The sequence below is a fragment of the Pelodiscus sinensis genome, chromosome 1 (genome assembly GCF_052426305.1).
Source record: "Pelodiscus sinensis isolate ZL-2025 chromosome 1, ASM5242630v1, whole genome shotgun sequence".
NCBI classification, from domain to species: domain Eukaryota; kingdom Metazoa; phylum Chordata; order Testudines; family Trionychidae; genus Pelodiscus; species Pelodiscus sinensis.
In genome coordinates this window covers 306,210,858-306,232,482 of record NC_143052.1, presented here as the reverse complement: position 1 = coordinate 306,232,482, position 21,625 = coordinate 306,210,858, and the positions used below count along the sequence as shown (strand labels likewise).

General features: G+C 42.2%; 1 protein-coding gene across 1 annotated transcript in view; it reads left to right on the top strand.

The window, feature by feature from the left end:
- The window catches only part of ATP8A2 (ATPase phospholipid transporting 8A2), a 554,076-nt gene that overhangs the window by 724 nt on the left and 531,727 nt on the right, over window positions 1-21,625 (top strand). The window lies entirely within an intron of this gene.

Below are 21,625 nucleotides of genomic sequence, written 5' to 3'. Positions count from 1 at the left end.
GAGAGGCAGTCTAGTGCAGATCTCACTTCTGCCGACATAAAACAGGAGTAATTCCGGTGTCCCAGTTACTCAGGGGGGAAATTGGATGCCAGAGATGTCAGAATTAGACCGGCTGTTTAGAAGGGGGCTCACAGGGTCTACATTTTTGCATTTTGTCACTGTTTTCAAAGATATATCTTCTTTATAGTTTTAAAAATTGTGACATGATAGTAATAGGTAGGAAGTAATACAAGTTTAACCTGGTTAGTACACCAGTAATAAACATGTTTGTGTGAGCCATAAGCCCAAATAATTAAAAGATTGTGGCAAATGAATTATTGTGCATAGGAGATCAGTTGGAATTTGTTACAGTAATTGCTTAAAATGCTTTCTGTATTTTACAAATCTTATGTGGGAAAAATTAATAACTACCAGGCTATTGAGTATGGCAACCTAAATAATATGTGTAAAATAGTGCCCATGGGTGTTAGGAGACATGGGCTAGTTTCAAAGTGGTTACTTGGGTGGATAGCAGGAATGGTGCTGAATGTCAGAGATAGGTGCTTAATAGTTTAAGGACACTTCTTGTCTAGTGGGTTTTCTGCGGTTTTATTCTTGTTCATTGGTCAGACAGTTTGTTAAACAGTAATTATTAGTGCCTTTGTGAAGAAAAAGGAAGTTTGAAGCATACCTAGAGTAGTACTTTCTATTTGCTATGCTAGTATGTCTGTTACCAATGCTTATTGCTTTGAGAAGTTTGGTGTTCTGAACAGAGCATCACTATGTGTATATTGGACTTATCTACAGCTTGGATGGTGTAACATAGTATCCTGAAAGAATCTTACTTGAGTTAAATAGCTTGGTTGACAGTGTTTGAAATCCGTCTTTTTGGAATATTTTCAATGGATATTCTTTTTCTGTAAGCTTTCTGATGAGCTTCTCTAGAAAGTCGCAGATCGTTAGCTTTTATGTAACTTTCTCCACTTCACTGTTTCCTTTGTGCTAAATATCTGTTTGTGAGCTTAGAGAATTATGGCTTTAATTATCAAGAGCACTCATACTCCTTTCTGTCTTAGTGAAGGACAGAAAGTGAACATTGACCAAAGTATACAGGTTTCCGAGAAGCAGTTTATGTTGTCATTGGCTGTCTTAAATTGCATGCAAAAGGGAAATACTGGTGTGGGGGAGAGGATTGATTAAAATAATTAATAAGAGGTCAGTTCCTGTTACTATGGTACTGGTGGCTGCGAAACTGTTGCACACCCATAGCTGCTTTTTCAGAGCCCTCCAGTACACGTTGAAAAGATTGTTTAGGCTCAATACTACCCAGATACATTTTTATTTAGCAGTTCTCCTGCCTCTTTCTTTATTTGCTTCAGACACAGGGAGTTCCTGGGCAAGAACTCTAGCCTACCACGCAGGGATAGGTCAAAATGTTGGCCTGGTGTCCACAGCTCATACTCTCTGACACACATTGACAGATTGGAATTCTGCTGTGATAATTTGAGCCACCTGGGATTCAGTTGTACCTGTCTTTATTACAGATCTGGCTCAGGCATGTTGTGGGTTCTTTCTCTCATTTAGGAGGTTGTCTACCTGACATCCACTGCACATTACCTCCTCTACAACACAGCATGTGTAGGCACATTCCTTGTTGCCTTTTGGGTTTGAAACCTCTTCCAGTTGAAAAGGGACTTTAGGGTAAGCATGAGGATAAATTATATCTCAGTATAATGGCAGTGAAGAGAATGGTGACAGAGCTGGTAAAATACACAGCAATAGGAGCCCACCACACCATCCTAAGCAATGGTGCACAATCCCACTTCATGTGGTCACCTACTCCTTCAGAGGAAGTGCCATTCTGCATCACAGCACAAACCAATTGGTGTGGACCCAAGGGGGAGTCTGCAAACTATGTCTAAGATTTTCAAAGAGGTCCACACCTCCTTTTGAAATTAGTTAGGGGTTTACAAATGAAAAAAGGTTGAAAACCATTGTTCTAGAGCAGGTGTTCTCAAACTTTTCTTTCTGATGCCCCTCCCAACAAGCTGTAAAAACTCTACATCCCAACTGTACCACCAGTGTTTTTCTGCATATAAAAACTAGGGCCAGCGCCAAGGAGTAGTAAGCAGGGCAGTTGACCACGGCCACATGTGACAGGGGCACCACAAAGCTACATTTGCTCAGGCTTAAGCTGCAGCCTCTACCGGAGTAGTTCACTTCCTTGTGGCAGAGCTTCAGCATTCTGCCATGTGCCCTTGTGAGTCTAACACTAGCCGTGGTTGGCAGATCCCCTGAAATCTGCTTGTGGATCCCCATATTGTCCTGGACTCCTGGTTGAGAACGACTGTGCTAGAGTCTAAGGGCCATTCTAAGGGCCAACTTCAGCGAGAGCTTGACAAAGGACTGAGAGAAATCTCAGGAAGGACATGCTTCTTTGTTCTTACAAAAATAAAATCAAAACCACTTTGGTTGTTTTTAATGATTTATTTGAGTATTTTCTTTCCAAGTGTGTCCTAGGAGCAGCAAAAGAAGTCCCTGCTATGTGTCCTCTATCTCTGAAGTCAGAACAAATAAATATAATAAGCAGTCATGCTGAATTCCCAGTTCTTTAGATAATGCAGTTTTTAATGGTTTGCAATTAGCAGTACTTCCTGCAGAGATCAGGTAGGAATGCGATGATGCAGCCATGTAACTGTCTAGACTGCCAAGAAAAGTCGGAAAAAGATACTCAAATTGCAAACCGCAATTTGCGTATCTTTTTCCGCTTTTTTCCCCTGAAAGAGGCTTTTCCAAAATTTGGCCCGCCTACAAGGGGCCAAATTTAGGAAAAAACTCCTCTTTTGGAACATCCTTTATTCCTATCACTGAGAGGAAGACAGGGATGGTGAAAGAACACATCCACTTTTTTGGCTACTGTTCCAAAAAAACAGATGTTTTTCCTTGGATGCATCAGAGCTTGCAGTCTAGACATAGCCTAAATAACAGCTGATTAAAGCCATATTTATGGATCTGGTTGCAAATTTTAGTAATACATTCAGATTACTATATCTATTATAACTGGTGCTGTCATTGTTTAAGTTGATACTTACAAACTATAGGCCTGATCACGCAGCCTAGGCAAAGTCCCATGATTTTGCCTATGTCAGGATTGCAGGTTCAGCCTCTGCATGTAGGCGTATAAAAACTTATAATCAATAAGGGCAGAATTCTGCTCTTGAATACATATGGTGAATCTTGAGTCCAATACTTTGGTCATTCTGCCTGTGAAAATCTCCCATCAGCAACTCTGAGACCAGAATTGTGTGCTTATAGTCCTGGAACTTGAATTTTGTGGGACTTCTTTGGTATCCTGTAGATGGAATTTTGTTTATGTTCTGAGGTTAACTGTCATCTTCTGAACAGACAGAAAGTAAATCTTCTCTGGAAAGATCATAAAAGACCTGGGCAGGAGCCTTCAGTTTTACCTTACAAAATGTGCTTCACAAACAATGGCTTAAGTCACAAGGAGCCTTGTGAAATAGGGAAGTATTATTCCCATTTTACAAATTCTCTCACTAGTGTCTACAGATGTGAAACAATTTTCACACAGGAAGGCTGTGGCACATAGAAAGGTAGAGATCTTGTTACTACAAGTTCTGTGCTTTGGCCATAAGATCATCCATATGTCTTACAGCATGTCAACACTTGTCGGTAGATCAGCACTGTTGATATAGTGAGTGTCGATTTAGCGGGTCTGGTGAAGATATGCTAAATCAATTGGAAAACACTCTTCCATTGGCTTGTGTACTCTAGCTCTCTAAGAAGGGTAAGGGAAGTTGATGGAAGACGCTCTTCCATCGACACAGCACAGTCTAGGTACACCGGTAAGTAGATCTAACATTGACTTCAATTATGTTATTCCCACAACTGAAGTTGCATAAGTTAGATCGATTTACAGCAGTAATGTAACCCAGCCCTTAGGTTCTCAAGCTGTGTTATACAGAACACTTGCTGGAGATGGACAGAGAGCAGATTGGTCACATGGTGCTAACCCCCCTCCTTTTGCACTAAAGGAAATAAAACATATATTAAATATTTATAGTATGCTTTTGCCACAAACAAGAGCTGAAATTGCACAAAGACAATCTCTGTATGAAAATGTCCTTACTCTCAAAATGCTTCAAAACCTCTAATATGTAGCTTTATGTATTTTCCATGTTACTTATCAAAATGCTGATCTAGGAGAGAACTCTGAATTTGTGGTTGAAAATGTGATTAATAAGTCAATATGTGCAGTACTCCATGCACTGTTGATCAACACACCTCTGAAAGTGAAATGTTGCACCAGTAAGCAGCTCTGTGCTTGTATATGAGACTTTGGTTTTGAGCTTCCAATAGAAGAATAATATTCTTGGTCACTGTTAGAAACACTAGCCGCTTGTATTGTTTTTGTACTGCTGAGAACAGAATAAAGCCAAGCAAGAATATGAGAACAGAGCACTAATAGGAGTCCAGAACAACATTATATTTTGAAATATTACCATGCTTCTCCTTTTAAAAAGACTCCTGGGTTCTGAAAGGCACCTGGATGAAAATTTAATGAACTACAAAAAACTGTGCAGAGGTCTTTAATCTATTTCAGAGTGGTTTGCAGATATTGATGTTCCTCAAGGGTTTTTGCTTATGTTTTGTTAACCAACACTTGTTACATTTCACTCCAGAGGTGGCAGCATTTCAGTGGTGGGTGAAATTGTCACTCTTATTATGGATGAATTTATTATGTGTAGCTCTTAACACACTTCTTAAGTGGGAGATAGTACTTTGTGCTGGACTTTTGCACTGGGGTCAAGTTTCATCCAGTGCATTCCACATCCTGTAATCAAGTTAAAGGCAGAGAAGGAGAGTATGAGGAGCCTTCTTTCTCATTATTGGCTCCTGCATAGAAGCAGGACATAGACCCAGTGCTACTGGCTGTAGCAGCACACTCCATCTCAAAATGGACAAGGAGGAGTTGGAACTATGGTTCTATGTTCCTCTGCACCAGTCTGCAGAGGTGGCAAGGCATGCTATGACTGCAGTGGGCACTACTTATGCATGCCAAAAACTCTCTTCAGTGTTGAGGCTTTACACTTCCCCCTTCCCAAGACATTACATTAATCATCCGTTCTGTCCTATCGATTGCTTTGGGATGAAAGGTGCCAAAATAATGCCTATTAATTATATTATATTAATTACCGTTTTAAAATAAAACAAATGAATAACAGTGTTCTTTGGGGCCTTTGTGGCTCTTGTAATTTTTCATATTTTATTGTGTTTTATATTTTTCTATATAAATTATATATTTTTTCAAAAATAGATGATGTTAGCTACTACATTCTGATGCTGAATTCTTTAGGTAAAATTAACCTGACATTTATAGAAGCATCTGTGTATTCAGCACACAGTCTGTGACTTTTCCCTTTTTATGCTAAAAGCCGTTGTTTTATTGAGTCAGTTCAGACCAAACTGTACTTATTTATTTATCCAATATTTATGTTATATTAGTGGCTAGGTACCTCAACTAAAATGTGGGGTAGATACTGTACAAACATGTAATGACAATCCTGTTGTGAAGAGACCTTTTTGTCAGTACATCTCAAAGCACTCCTGATTCAAAAGGATATACACTACGGCTATGTCTACACTGGCACCCTTTTCTGGAAATGCTTAAAACGGAACAGTTTTCCGTTATAAGTATTTCTGGAAAAAGCGTGTCTACATTGGCAAGATGCTTTTCCGGAAAAGCACTTTTTCCGGAAAAGCATCCGTGGCCAATGTAGACGTGCTTTTCCGGAAAAAAGCCCCGATCATCATTTTCGCGATCTGGCTTTTTTGCGGAAAAGACTACTGTGCTGTCTACACTGGCCCTTTTCCGGAATAGTTTTTCCGGAAAAGGACTTTTGCCCGAACGGGAGCAGCATAGTTTTTCCGGAAAAGGACTGACAATTTTACAGTAGATCGTCATTGCTTTTCCGGAAAAGCAAGCGGCAAGTGTAGACAGCTTTCAAGTTATTCCGGAAAAGCGGCTGCTTTCCTGGAATAAGCGGCCCAGTGTAGACACAGCCTACCAGAGTCCAGTTTGGGTGCAGTTGCTAAACTGGGTGAGAGAGAACCTGGAGGTGAGGGGTGAGATAAACAGGTCAGGTGGGAAGAGAGCCAGGTAAATAGCAGCAACAAACTGAAGTTAGTAATACATGGTTGCTGTTTATAGGGTCTCTGTATGGAGCCTGGAGTAGTGGGCAGGCCTGGGTTACCTCACTGACCACTGGTGCGGTGATGTAAACCTGGATGATGGTGACAAGGCTAGTTTTGAAGAAGCTTTGAGTGAAGGGCTAATTTCCCCCAGAGCTGGTGTGAAGAACCCAGTGAAGGCAGATAGACAGTTTTGGATATTTTTTGTTATCCTGAAAGAGCTTCATATTGATTGTGTGACTTGATCAGAGAGCAGAGGGGCTGAAGACCCACCATATGAGGTTGATAAGTTGCAGGGGATGCAGTATAGAGGAGAGGGAAAAGCTTATATAGCAGCAGGAGGTGCTGAAAGAGGTGAATGCTTTCTGTTACATCCCAGGTCAAAAACAAATTCCAAAATACCCATATACAGGACAGAGCTTAGGTGATTTTTTTGTGTCATTTCTCATACACTATCTGGTACCATTGTTTTTCAACATGGTGCAAAAAGGAAGGATTGATTGTCATGCTAACTTTGATTTTGATAGTTTGGGGTTACAACCTTAAAGTTCATAACAATGAGATGATGTTAGCTGTGTTAAGAGGATGCATGTGCAGGCCTTATGGCCTGCTAAGCTCCTCAGCTGATGCTGGCAGAGATGGGGGATGGCATGGGAGCAAGAAACAGGGCTTTGTGGTTTAGATGCATTCTCACCCACCCAGGCATTGCAGAATTCCCTGTATTCTACGCGTGTAGTGTTGAGATGCTGCTGTTAGGGAAAGGGTATGCTGGTAAGCATCATCACTGCACAATATGCTCCCCCCAACTCTGCCATATACTAATTGTATTCCATGTGGAGCAGTCAAATTTACACTGCATCCCCCACAAGCAAAGAGCAATGACTCACTCATGGAGTGGTGCTAAAGGTAGCTCAGCTCCAGAAGTTTCTGGTCTTCTGTCGAAGGAGCAGTCACTGAGGGGAGATTAGCAAGATGCAGCTTTCTTTCCTCATGGATTACTATGGTCTGTAGGATTTAGAGACCATATTTGGTGCCTCCTCTCTGGCCAATAGCTTCATTCTCGCTAGCCTTTCTTGAGAAGGGAGTGTTTAAAGGAAACTCTGAGGTGAGCCTTGTGGCATTTCTAGGGGCCCAGCCACTAGTTGGTAGCTTTTATCAGAGGAGGGTAGAATATGGCCACCAACCTTTAAATTTTCCATCTCTGGTCAGTGAAGTGACCTTTCTAGTGACTTCATTGTGTAGTAGGTGCCTGAATGGTGAGAGGATGCTATTAGCCCCTGGAGTCACTAAGGCCTACCTGATGACTTTCTGTTGTACAGAATGAATATAATTGTTACCCCAAAAATTCCCACTGGAGACCACCCAGGGTTATACTAGCATGGATTTATTGATTGAGGAATTAACACTCCACTATATGCACCACATGGTTAAACTAAAGCGGATAGAGCTGCCACCAAAGATTTAAACTAAAAGGGAACACACCCACACATACACACCCTTTTATTCATTCACACACATTCCTTCCTTCCCTCAGGTACTCACACAGGCATATGAGTTGCAGAAGGAGCCAAGGCATGTAGATTCTGGAGGGTCTGTCTGCTGATTATGGCTGGGGAGCTGGTCAGGAAAGAAACTGGCTGCTTCTCAGAAAGAAAATGAGATAACTTCTGCCACATGCTCTCTCCTTTTATTGCCTTTGTACAACTCCTGTGACTCATCTATATTCGTCACCCGGGAGCATGCCCAGACTTCCCTTGATCCAGCAGAGCAGCAGTGGCTCCTTGGTCTGATGACTCATCACCTGGGTCTATGTGCTCAGCTCCACAGTTTCTAATCGCAAACACACAATAGTCTCCATTCATGCACATACATTCAAATCTCAGGGGAGAATGCAGTTTAGAACAATTTACAAGCAGAGTGGATGAATGTTACAAAAAGTTCCAAGGTTCAACAATCTCCATCTTACAGTATGTTTCTGAATCTATAAAGCAAAGTTGCTGAGAGATAAAAAGTTGCAAGGTTTAACAAAGATTACAAGGAGTTTAAAAGGCGATGCAGCTGGAACAATTATAGAACTTCAGAGAATCATTTACAAATCATCAGTAATTAAGTGATCTAGAAGACAACTGCTCCCCCTCCCCCAGCAATGTAGTCAGCAGGAAGTTGTTGCCAGTCTCCAAGTCATATGCTGGCAGGACCCAAAAGTCTAGTGTATTTCCAGAAAATCCATGTGTAAAATCAAGCAATCGCTTGGGCAGAGGCTTTTATGCAACAATAATATTTCTAACCAAGAAAGAAGACTTTCAGGCTTAGAATTAGCCAGTGCTTAAGAAATACAGGCTGGTTTCATAAAAACAAAGCTGTTTTTTCCACTAATATACAACAAACATTGGCCCGACTGCAGGAGTGTATAGGTAGTTTTGACTCAGTCCTTCTATAAGCAAATGCCCATTTGCTGAAGGGGGAAATTTGCTTGTATAAGGATTGAGTCAAAACTGAGCAAATTTGGTTCCTACATGTTATATGTACAATATACTTTTTTTTCTGGAAGTCTTCCACCATCTTCTACTCATTCAACTTTACTAGTTATAGCAGCTATGGGAGCAGTTCACCAACGTTTTAAGTACCACAGACTAGATTTTCAGATGGTATAAATTGATACCTGGCTCAGAGCAGATCTATACAAAACAGGGATTAAAATGCTGGCTGCAGTGCCTTATGTACACTTCTGCCTCCACTCTTCCTACTTCTGATGGAGGTAACCCAATGGAAATGTTGGGAAAATTTCCTAGTGTAGACAAATCAAACAGTTCTGTGGACTGAAATGTAGTATATTTGGCTAAGTCTAGATTGCTAAGAAAAGTTGGAAAATGATATGAAAATTGCAAACCGCAAATTGTGTATCTTTTTGCTTTTCTTCCAAAAGAGGTTTTTCTGAAATTTGGCGCATCTACACGGTGCCAAATTTCAGAAAAATCTGCTCTTTCAAGCCACTCCTTCTTCCTCATAAAACGAGGTTTACAGGGATGGCGAAAGAACGCGTCCGCTTTTTCATAAATTTTTCTGAAAAAGCGGACGTGTTCCTTAGATGCGCCATTGCTTTTCCGGGATACTACCAGTATCCCGGAAAAGCGCTGAAGTCTACACATAACCTTTGAGTGATGTAGAAAGAGGACAGAGCTTTTTGTTTAACCCAGGCTTTGGACTGAATTGTGACTCTCTTTATATATTGCTTTGTCATATTGCTTTGGAACAGGTTTTAGAAAAATGGATTATAAATGAAGTTTGCTTTTAGAGCCTGAGCATGCATAGTTCTAATTATAAGAACTTTAACTTAAAAAATCAGAAGTTTGTTTATAATCACTTTAAAGTAAAGATGTTGTGCTATATGAGGCTATTTTTAAAGGTGGAATGCTCTCTCTAATTGTTGTTAACTATCTTGCATCAGTTAGTTCTGATGTGGTGCCTTTACCTTTATTGTAACATGGGTCTGACACACAAGTGCATGGGCAAGTAACTGATAGTTTGCTTCTGAAACACAGGTGAGCAGGGAGATATATTCATTGACTGCAGTTTCTGCTACCCTCCTTTTATAGGGCAGTTAGTATTTCCAGGTTACTATCACCACCAATTACAATATTTTATTTTCTTATTAAAATTTTCCAGTTGATTGTAGGGTTAGGTACATAGTCACTACTTCTGTTGGAAGTAAAAACATGTTTGTGTTACTGTGGCAATGACATTTTACAGTGAAATATTGCTAACAAAGGGCTGTGTTATAAACTGTACCATGTTTCTGTGCAGTTTGTGCAGCTTTTCCTAGTCGTTCTGGTTCATAAACCATCTTAGCTGTCAATACATTCATAATTGAAAGTACTAATCAACTACATGTCTATTTTTGTAGAGGGTTTGTGTAAATAAAGAGAACAAATGGCAAGGACTCTCCTGTTGTTTTAATGGCAAGATGTTTAAACAGATTTTCAGAATGCTCGAAATTAGGAGTAAAAACTACTGTCATTTCTTTCTCAAAAACTTGATACCCACAATGTCTAGCAATACACTATTCTTGAGTATATATTCAGTACAACCCTTTTTTATTTTGTAACTTTCTTCTTGTACACCACCAGAGGAAGCTTTGAAATTACTTTAACGAGATAGACTTTTATTTATGTAGTAATGTTAGTCTCTTCTTTCTATATATTTTAGAAATGTGCATCTGTCTGTTTGTCTGTCTATGAGTCCATTTATTCAAGAATTACTGCTAAATAGGGATATTAAGTAGCGATTAATTGGTAGTCAAGTAGTCGATGGAATTTCCATTGACTACTTGACTAATTGATAAGCACTTCTCTATTTCAAGTTGGAATGCTGCATGGAACCCAGGGCCAGCAGGAAGTCCTGCTGATTCTGGGCTCTACACGGGCACTTCTGTTTTGAAATGCACAAGAACCCCAGCAGGAGTCCCCAGCTGATCCTGGACTCCACACAGCACTGTTGCTTTGAAATGCTGTGCGGAGCCCGGGGTCAGCTGGGGAGTCCCCAGCTGACCCCGGGCTCCACAGGGGAGTCCCCAGCTGACCCCGGGCTCCGCACAGCATTTCAAAGTGAAGACCCCCCCCTTGCTGCCTCTAACAGATAGAGGCAGCAAGGTGGATTGGGATGAAGGAGTGCTGGCAGGGCTACATGGTTCTCCTGCCCTGGGCCTCCCCCATCTTGGCTTACCCCAAGCTGGCAGGTGGGGAGAGTGCCCCCCGTGCTCCTGGCTGACCCTGGGAGAAGCTTGTGGTATGTAATCTCCCTGCCCTTGGACAAGCTGGTGGGCAGAGTGCACAGTTCCTGCTGCCCTGGGCCGTCCCAAGGGACAAGCTGGTAGCCATTTGCAACCTGCTGTCCTGAGCCCCCTCTCCATCACCTGAGCTCCCACTCTTCCCAATCCCCTGTTCTGAGGCCCCCCCCAGCCCTAACCCTCACTCTTGCATCACCCCATCTTCCAGCTACCTGTCCTGAGCCCCTCCTCAACTTCCCATCCTGACTCCTGCATTCCCCATGGTCCCAGCCTCCTGCTCTGAGCCTCCACTTCCCCAAGACCCTGCCCTGACTCCTATACCGTCAATCCCACTAGTCCCCATGCCCTGAAGGACCTGGGCAATGCTGGGTAAGTCTTTTAGTAATTCTATAATTTATTCCTAAATATGGACAAAACCTTGCAATCTGCATTTAGGCAAAACTCCCAGGGAAGTCAGTAGGAATTTTACCTGAAGTAAAAATTGCAGGATTAGGCTGTGTAGAAGGAACTATTATTTGTTAAAAGGATTAATTTCCTTGTTAGTAGCGTTCCAGAGGATCTGCAGGAGGAATTACTTGGATCTGAAAAATGATTTGGCAACTCAAGACCTGTACCAGCAGCCTACCATAGAAAAATTTTGGCCCAATAATCCTATGGATTTTTTAAAGCAGTGGTTCTCAACTAATTTCAGTCCACAAACCACCAGGGAAATCAAAAAATTTCCGTGGACCACCTCCTTTTTGAAACATGATAAAAAAGAGCAGACAGTGAACATTTTGGTTTGAAATTTATTTCTTACTAACAGATTTTTGGATTCTCTTCTCAATGACAAGCTTTTCAATGTTTAGAGTGGTACTTGATAATGCACAACGAATATCGCTTTCCACTGCAAGCCGATTCCTCTGTTTGGACTTAATGTGCAACAAACATGAAAATCCAGTCTCTCATATATAAGTTGATGCAAATGGCAAAAGAAATCTGACTGCGTGTGCTGACAGATTTGGGTAACTCCCGGTAACGCTGGGCCAAAATTTCTCTATGGTAGACTGCTGGTACACGTTTTGAGCCACCAAATCATTTTTCAGATCCAAGTAATTCCTCCTGCAGATCCTCTGGAACACTATTAACAGCTGTTGTAAATGGATTCCTGATAAAAGATAATCCATCCCTTGTCCTGTCCACCTCTGGAATGTATCATTGGAATTCATCTCGTAGTTTCCGTAAATGATCGAGAATTTGCGTCCGAATGGCTTCCTTTTCCCCGAGCATGGCATCCACATATGAAAATTGAACCAAATTATTGCCTTCGACTCTTACGATCCAGAGTTCCAATTTGTCAAGAAAAGCCTTGATGATGCTTTGGTGAGAGAACAGATTTGCATCTTTCCCTTGCAGCTGAAGATTCAGTTTGTTCAAGATTCCAAAAATATCTCCAAGATACGCAAGTTCTAAATTTGACTACATCAGCACGTTTCAGAATTCCTCTTTCCCTTGAGCATGGAGAAATAAATCCAACTCCTCTCTCAATTTAAAAGCTCTGTTGAGTATATTCCCTGCTGAAAACCACCGTACAGAAGTGTAGAACAGCAGCACATCAAAGTTGGAACCCATAACCAGGCAAAATCTTTTGAACAGCCTGGTGTTCAGAGTCGATGATTTGATGTGATTCACCACTTTCACCAACCCTTTGAAAACGGCATTCAGTTGATCAGGAAATGTTTTTGATGCCAAAACTTCCCAATGAATGAAGCAATGAACCATTGGAGAGCGCTGTTTCACCAGTGTTTGGAAGCCCTATCTTGAGCACAGCATGGCAGGTGCACCATCAATGGTGACAGCCACAAGATTTACCCAATCCAGACCATGTACTTCCAAGAAATTTGTACCCATATGAAGAGAGGTTAAAGCGACTGGGACTTTTCAGTTTAGAAAAGAGGAGACTGAGGGGGGATATGATAGAGGTATATAAAATCATGAGTGGTGTGGAGAGGGCGGATAAAGAAAAGTTATTTATTAGTTCCCATAATAGAAGAACTAGAGGACACCAAATGAAATTAATGGGTAGCAGGTTTAAAACTAATAAAAGAAAGTTCTTCTTCACACAGCGTGTAGTCAACCTGTGGAACTCCTTGCCAGAGGAGGCTGTGAAGGCTAGGACTATAATAGAGTTTAAAGAGAATCTAGATAATTTCATGGAGGTTAGGTCCATAAAAGGCTATTAGCCAGGGGATAGAAATGCTGTCCCTGGCCTCTATTTGTCAGAGGCTGGAGAAGGATGGCAGGAGACAAATTGCTTGATCATTGTCTTTGGTCCACCCTTTCTGGGGCACCTGGTACTGGCCAGTGTCGGCAGACAGGCTACTGGGCTAGATGGACCTTTGGTCTGACCCAGTACGGCCATTCTTATGTTCTTATGTTATGTAAATTGTTAACAATTTCCATCACATCCTGAGCCTGTGGTGGTATCAAGAGTTTTACAAAAAAGAAACTCGTCTTTGACGTTTCCCTCAACCATGTATTGTGCGAACACCAATAGTTGAGAGCACAATGCGACGTCAGTCGATTCATCCAATTGTATGACAAACAATGGAGACTTCTTTATTTCATCCACAACTTGTTCACTGATGTTGTGTGATATCTCATTTATCCGTCTCGATACTATGTCATTAGAGACAGATATATCATTCAGCTTCCTCGCTGCTTTCTCGCCAAGAACAAGCCGCATCATCTCTTTTGCACAGGGGCGCACAAGTTGCTCTACAATGGTATGAGGCTTCTTGGCCTGTGCAACTTTGAATGCAACAATGTAGGAAGCGCGCACTGTATTGCTTGTCTTATTGTAGAATGCACTTGTTGAGTCGAGGCGCTGCCGTTTCAGACCTGATAACCGCCGCTCAAAATAATCTTCATCCTTTTGCAACAAGTTGGGGTGACACTTTTCGAGATGGAGTTTCAGCTAGGCTGGCTTCATTAAGTCATTCCCCAAGACTTTGAAACAAATAACACATTGTGGCAAATCCATGCCTTCTTTTTCTTGATAAGTGAAGCCAAATTTGATGTAGTCCTCCGAATGCTTGTGCTTGACATTTCTTCCTATCATTGCCATTTTAAACAAACTACACCACACCTGTAAAACAGCACATGTAGCACAGGACGAACGACACAGCAACCGCTCAACATGACGGCGGCAGCTACACTGACGCTCAGAGCCTCAGACAGAAGTTACTGGCAACACAACGCAGTTGCGTCCTAGGTGATGCTATGGATGACACGCCGCGGGCTTGTGAACATGGCGTAAAACAGCCTAACGTGTGGTGCCTGCTCACGCCGTGTGACTTTGGACAATGTTCCCATGGACCACAGAAAAAGTCACCATGGACCACCAGTTGAGAACCACAGATTTAAAGGATTAGCACGTTCTTTCAGTGGATGATAGCCGAAATTAGCACATTTTTATATGACACTTTCATGCCGTTTATTTTAGTAACTAACAGAGAACATTTAACACTAAGAAAAGCTGATTAAGTTGTAACAATAAAAAGATGCAAGAACATTGAATTCCTGGTGTAACTCCATTGAGAGATGGACATAAACCAAGCATGAATTTGACCTGTAAACTTTACTGTGTCCTATTTGTGAAATTAAGATTGTTGTCTATTTATTTGACAGATAACATACTTGAGTAAAAATCTAAAAATAATAAGTAAATTAGGTAGTAATTGCTCTTCATTTTCAGTCTAATGGGATTTCGTGCAGCTTGTATTAATATTTAATAGATGCATTACTTTTGTAATATGAAGGAAATAGTTCATTTAATCTTATTAGTATTAATTTATCACACCCTACATGGAATTTCTCTATGAATTGCTGTGCTTAAGCGGTATAAACATTAACTCTTGTCTGCATGTATTATAGTTGCACCTGCCCATTTATCTATTTTAAATTGTTAATTGGAAGAAAGTCTTATCTCCCACTAAAAAAAAAAAAATTCTCTGCCCTAGAATTTATCGTATAAAATCTTCTAATACACAAACTTTCTCATTCTGGGCCAGATTCAGCCTGTGTACACTTCCCTTTCTGTTTGATGCCAGCATGTAAGAATTAGGCATTCCATCTTTTTCTCCCTCAGTTGACATAGAGAGGGAGCTTTGAGTGCTGTGAAAATGGCACACTCTACTTCTGGGGGTAGTACAGGGATTAGTCTTGGGATATTCTACAATTATACCTGCTAATTTATTAGCATTAGGTGAACTTCCCAGGGAGCTCAATCTATCCCTGTCAGCATGAGGACTATAGTTAAAAAAAGCAAAGCTGAGAGATGGGGGAAAGCCGATTGGTGCGGAGATGCACGTAAATTGCAGAGAGATTTCTCTTAGAGGAGAATCCGTTGATAGAGATTCTCTAAGCTGTAGTGGGAAAGAGAGGAGGGGAGAGGGCAAACCATTGGCCAGAGCTGACAAACAACCGCATACAAAGGAATCCAATGCATCAGGGAAGGGCAGACAAATAACCAGTGGCAAATTTTTAAAGTGCTTGTACACAAATGCTAGGAGTCTGACTAATAAGATGGGTGAACTAGAGTACCTCGTATTAAATGAGGAGATAGACATAATAGGCATCACTGAAACCTGGTGGAATGAGGAAAATCTGTGGGACACAATCATACCGGGATATAAAATATATAGAAAGGATAGAGCAGGCCGGGTGGGTGGCGGAGTGGCACTGTATGTGAAAGATAATGTAGAATCAAATGAAATAAAAATATTAAGTGAATCAACATGTTCCATAGAATCGCTATGGATAGAAATTCCATGCTCCAATAATAAGAAATTAGCAGTAGGGATATATTACTGACCACCTGACCAGGACAGCGATACTGACATAGAAATGCTGAGAGAGATTAGAGAGGCTACCAAAATAGAGAACTCTATAATAATGGGGGATTTTAATTACCCCCATATTGACTGGATACATGTCACCTCAGGAAGAGAAGTGGAGATAAAATTTCTCAATGGCTTAAATGACTGCTTCTTGGAGCAGCTAGTGCAGGAACCCACAAGGGGAGAGGCAATTCTCGATTTAGTCCTGAGTGGAGTGCAGGATCAGGTCCAGGATAAAACCGTTACAGGACCGCTTGGGAATAGTGACCATAATATAATAACATTCAGCATTTCTGTGGTGGGAAGAACACCTCAGCAGTCCAGCACCCTGGCATTTAATTTCAAAAAGGGGAATTACGCAAAAATGAGGAGGTTAGTTAAACAGAAATTAAAAGGCACAGTGACTAGAGCCAAATCCCTGAAAGCTGCATGGAAACTTTTTAAAGACACCATAATAGAGGCCCAACTTAAATGTATACCCCAAATTAAAAAACATAGCAAGAGACCTAAAAAAGAGTCACCGTGGAGTGAACCGTGGCTCAGCGCGGTAGTCTGGATGCTCGGGTGTCGACATCAAAGGCATTTGTTGACCACCCAGGTAAACCTCATCCCAGGAGGCATACCTGGGTGGTCAACAAATGCCTTTGATGTCGACACCCGTGCGTCCAGACTACCGCGCTGAGCCGACAAACAGCTGATCGGCTCAGCGCAGCAGCCATGTAAATTTAAATGAAGCAGTGATTATTTAAATCGCCGCTTCATTTTCCTATGCCTGGTAGCCTCATCTACATGCCTCTGTCGCCAGAGGTATGTAGTCTAGACGTAGCCACATTCACTACGCTAATGTAGGAAAAAATACATAGTCTGCTCAGGGGCTATATTATTTTTGAAATTTGTATTACACCTTTAATAAATAATAAATAAGTATGAACTACGTATATGTCACAGAGTGTGGGGGAGTCACCGGGCCCTGCACCCCCATCCATAGTCAGATGTGACTCTCAGCCAGCAAGTAGAACAGAAGGTGTATTTGTTGACAAGGATACAGGGTAGCACAGACTTGTTTTTAACACAGGAACCAGAAGCAGTCAGTACAATCTATTTTGGGAGAGGGGAGCCCAGAGGCAGTGCCCTGGGCCCATTCCCTGCATTCTCTGCCTGCCTCTGGCAGTAACTCACACACCCAGCAACAGGCCTGTCTCTTCCTTTGTTCAGATTCCTGGGGAAAAGGTGGCATCTGGTTGCTCCCTCCACCTAGGCTCAGGTCAGCTCCACAAGCCAGATATACAGGGAAGGACTGGAATCACAGTTCATCCACAAATTCAATTCACATGCTAATGGACTCAATGGTGATATTGGCTGGCTAGGACACTACCTGCTTAATAACCACTGAAAGTGCAAATAGCTCTCTGAGTGGTATCCTTCCTGTTTTAGCAATCTATTTTTTGACTTTGATTTTTATCTGCTTAGATTTAAGTACCTATTCTCCAGATACTTAATGATGCTCTGTCTCACACACTCCTTCCTTTTTTCTTTTTCTCCCCCCTCCTCTTCCCCTCTCCTATTCATATAGGCTGCGTCTAGACTGGCATGATTTTGCGGAAATCATTTTAACAGAAAAGTTTTTCCATTAAAAGTATTTCCGCAAAAGAGCGTCTAGATTGGCATGGATGCTTTTGCGCAAAAAGTGCTTTTGCGCAAAATCATCCGTGCCCATTATAGACACACTTTTGTGCAAGAAAGTTCCGATGACCATTTTAGCCATCGGGCTTTCTTGCGCAAAAATTAAGGTGCCTGTCTACACTGGCCCTCTTGCGTAAGTATTCTTGCGCAAGAGGGCTTATCCCTGAGCGGGAGCATCAAAGTATTTGCGCAAGAAGCACTGAATTCTTACATTAGAACGTCAGTGCTCTTACGCAAATTCAAGCGGCCAGTGTAGATAGCTGGGAAGTTTTTGCTCAAAAGCGATTGCTTTTGTACAAAATCTTGCCAGTCTAGATTCACCCTTAGAGTTTTCATATCCCCTCCTCATAACTCCGGTCATCTGAAGAAATGGGCTATGCCCACAAAAGCTCATGATACCATCTACATTTTTGTTAGTCTATAAAGTGCTACCAGACCATTTGTTGGGTTTTTTTTTAACTATTGTTGTGTATGTGCTAAGATGAGGCAGCCTGGGGCAGCCTCTCCCTCAGTGAGAGTCACACGTAACAGTCCCTTCCCCAGCCAGGTACCAGTGCAGTGCCCAGATAAATTGAGGCACACACACGAGGTTACAACAGAACCGTACAGAACAGTAAGAATCAATATACATACAATATAACAAAGTAAACTAGGGCTATAGCTACACTATGGGGATTTATTGGAAAAAGGTATGCAAATTGCACTCCGCAATTTGCATACCTTTTTCTGATAGATTTTTTTGGAAGATGCTTTTCTGAAATTTGGCACATCTACACTGTGCCAAATTTCGGAAACAAAATCTCTTTCAGAAGAGCCCTTCTTTCTCATGGGAGAAGGAAGACAGAGCTTCCGAAAGAGTGCGTCTCCTCTTCCACAAAAAAAAGTGGAAGAGCAGATGCATTCCCTGGACGTGACAGAGACTACCCTGTAGTCTAGACATAGCCAGAGCGAACACAACTCCCACTATGTCACAGTATAAAATCAGTAGTATACATTCAATGCACATTTGCATTGAAGGACCAATGAAAGGGGACAAATGGTGCAAATTGGGTAGGATAAGTGATGAAGTTAGAATATTTTAGCAGGGAAATAGCTTATGTTTTGTTATTTAAAGGTATAATTGTTGTTAATTAGTAGTGTTGTTTTAGATGGATTCCATTAAAACATACCTCAAACCTTAGTTCTCTATAATTGTTTTGTTGGTGACTAATGATATTTAGTTATAATTCCATTAAAATGGACAGCACCATGCTCTGGGCTTTTCTGGACTGCTGCTTCAGAATATTTGGGAGGGCACTGCAAAATGATCTAGTTTTATCACTGAGCCACTTTCAAAATGTGTATTTAGCTCATTTTACAGTTGAGATATTGTTCTTGTGTGTCCTTATGTAAGCGGGGGAATGGTCTCGCTATTGTGGGGAACTTTCCTGGCTTCTATACACCCCGGTGAAATGAACCAGCGAAAGGATCTGAGTCCCCGCTCCCACTTCCTTTACCCCACGGCTCCCTGATCCTGAGGGCTCCCCCTCCACTCTCCTGAGTAGCAGAGCCCTTGAAACCCCAACAAGGCTGGGCCCAGGTTTCCTGGGGCTTAATCCCTGACCTTGTAGTCACTAGGGGCAGGAGTTAGGGTGTCCCCACTCCGAGGTGCTCTCTTTACACTGCAGGCCTTCTTGGCCCAGTGATCACTTCATAAGGTTCAAAGCAAATACAATTTATTAAACATCAACTGATTAAAGAGAATAGAATAAGAAACAATGAGAATGGTTAAATGAGAACACACAGCCCTGCTCTGTAGCACAGGGACATCAACACAGCAGTCTGCAGAGTGTAAGGACAGTTCACAGTCTCTTCCTTAGAAGCCCTGGATGTGCTGCAAGGGGCTGTAGGCTGGACACGCTTGCACTGGCAGTGACCACACAGCCTCAGTCTCTAAGTGGCCAGACCCCTCTCCCAGTCCAGAGCCTTTCCCCACACTTTGCAGGTCCCAGTAGCTCACCACATCCAGCTGCAGGCTGTGCTGCTTGGCCAGTTCCAGCTCCTTGTGTTGCTTCTCTGTTCCTTTTGGCTTTCTGAGCACTGCCAGTCTGCTGCTCAACACAGGGTCTGCACTGCTTGGCCTGTCTGTGTCTGGTTCTGTCGCTGCAGGACTTCTTCTTGTACTCCTCTTTCAGCTCTCTGTCTTGCAGGACCTCTTCTGCACACAGCTTGTTCTGCTCTTTTCAGCTCCCTGTTTGCCCAGAGAGAGCCAGAACAATCCCCACTTACAACCTGTCAGTCAGGCTGAGCTGGAGTGTTGGCTGCTTTCCATTGTCTCTGGGGTCTGTCAGTCTCATGAACGCTTCCCCTTCTGAAGCTGGTAAACCAAAAAAACTCCCACAGAGTTTTAGTAAGGGGTAACAGTCCCCTTACATTCCCCCTTGCTAGAATTCTACCACAGCCACAAAATTCACACCATATAAAAAACATTAACAATTAACAAAAACATTTCACATACTTAACATCTTATTTCTACTGGACATGCGGACACTCATTAAGCCATTACATAGGACCAATAACATAATCATATCTAAGTTTAACAGGCAATACACCCTTATTAGTTCTCTGGGACCTTCTTACAACAGGTGGTTCATTACCCATATTTTCTATTTCCCTGTCTTCAGGTAATACTGGGTCAGCCTGAGGGATCTGGTCATCCTCGTTGTGGTCAGGGGTTGCTACCCTCTGCTCCCTTTGGTATTCAGTTTGTGGGACTAGAACCATTCCCCAACTCCTTTCAGTCTCTTCAGGCCGTCCTGATCTACACCTCCTAGGATTCCTGACTGAACTAAGGTGCAATGTTTTAGCTGATCTCTATGAACTGTTCTCTCATGCCCTCCCCGTTCAGGTCGAATGGTGTAAACTGGCAGGTCAGGATTGTTGTGAGCAACTACAATGTGAGGACTCGACTCCCATTTGTCCTGTATTTTATTACGCCCCCGGTGTCTATGATTACGAACTAGTACACGATCACCAGGCCTGATGAGAGCCCCCCTGGACTTGCGATCATAAGTCCTCTTCCTGCTTTGGGCTGCCTGTTTAGATGTACTGAGAGCAACTTCACAGGCTCTCTTCAGCCTGTCATGGTGACTTTTGACCCAGTCATCCAGATTGGTCACATCATCTTCCTCAGGGCCCTCTCTGTCTAGAATATCCAATGGCAACCTGGGATCTCTAGCAAACATGAGGTAAAAAGGAGAATAACCTGTCGATGAATGGATGTGACTATTATAGGCCATCACCAGCTCAGGGAGATGCTCCTGCCAGGCTCGTTTCTTTTCAGGCGGGAGTGTTCTGAGCATGTCATGCATTGTCCGGTTAAACCTCTCGCACTGAGCATTTCCTTGTGGGTGATAGGGTGTTGTTCGGCTTTTGGCTATGCCATACAGTTTACACAATGCTGATATCACCCCTGACTCGAAATTCCTCCCCTGGTCTGAGTGTAACCGTGCTGGACAACCATAATACATAAAACAGTGTTTTAGGAGGGCTTCAGCCGTTTTCTGCGCTGTCTGGTTTCCAGTTGGAACTGCAACAGTGAATCGGGTAAACATATCTGTGAGAACCAGTACGTTCTCAAACCCCTCGGAAGATTTCTCTAGCCGAGTGTAGTCCATTGCTAAGACCTCCATTGGGGCAGTTACGTTAGTGCAGGTCAAAGGGGCCCGAGTGGGTGGAAACACATCCTTGGCTAGGGCACACCGCTTGCACTGACGGATCCATGCTGTTACACTTAGAACAAGGGGCCTAATTACATGTGTTTTACAGAAGAAAACCCCTGTTGATTTTATTAGGAATTTTTCTTGTGTAAGGAGTATGGGATTGGGCTCATAGGGACAGCCCCTGAAAATCACAACAACTGACTATATCTACACTGTGTGTTTTTTGTGGAAGAGGAAATGCAAATTGAGTGCCCATTTGCATATCTCACGCTTTCATTTGCATATATTCTTCCAATCCTTTTTGTGGAAGAGGTTTTTGCGATAAAAAGCCCTCTGTAGATGGGGCCATTTGTTAGAGAAAAATCTTTTGTTCAAGAGTCCTT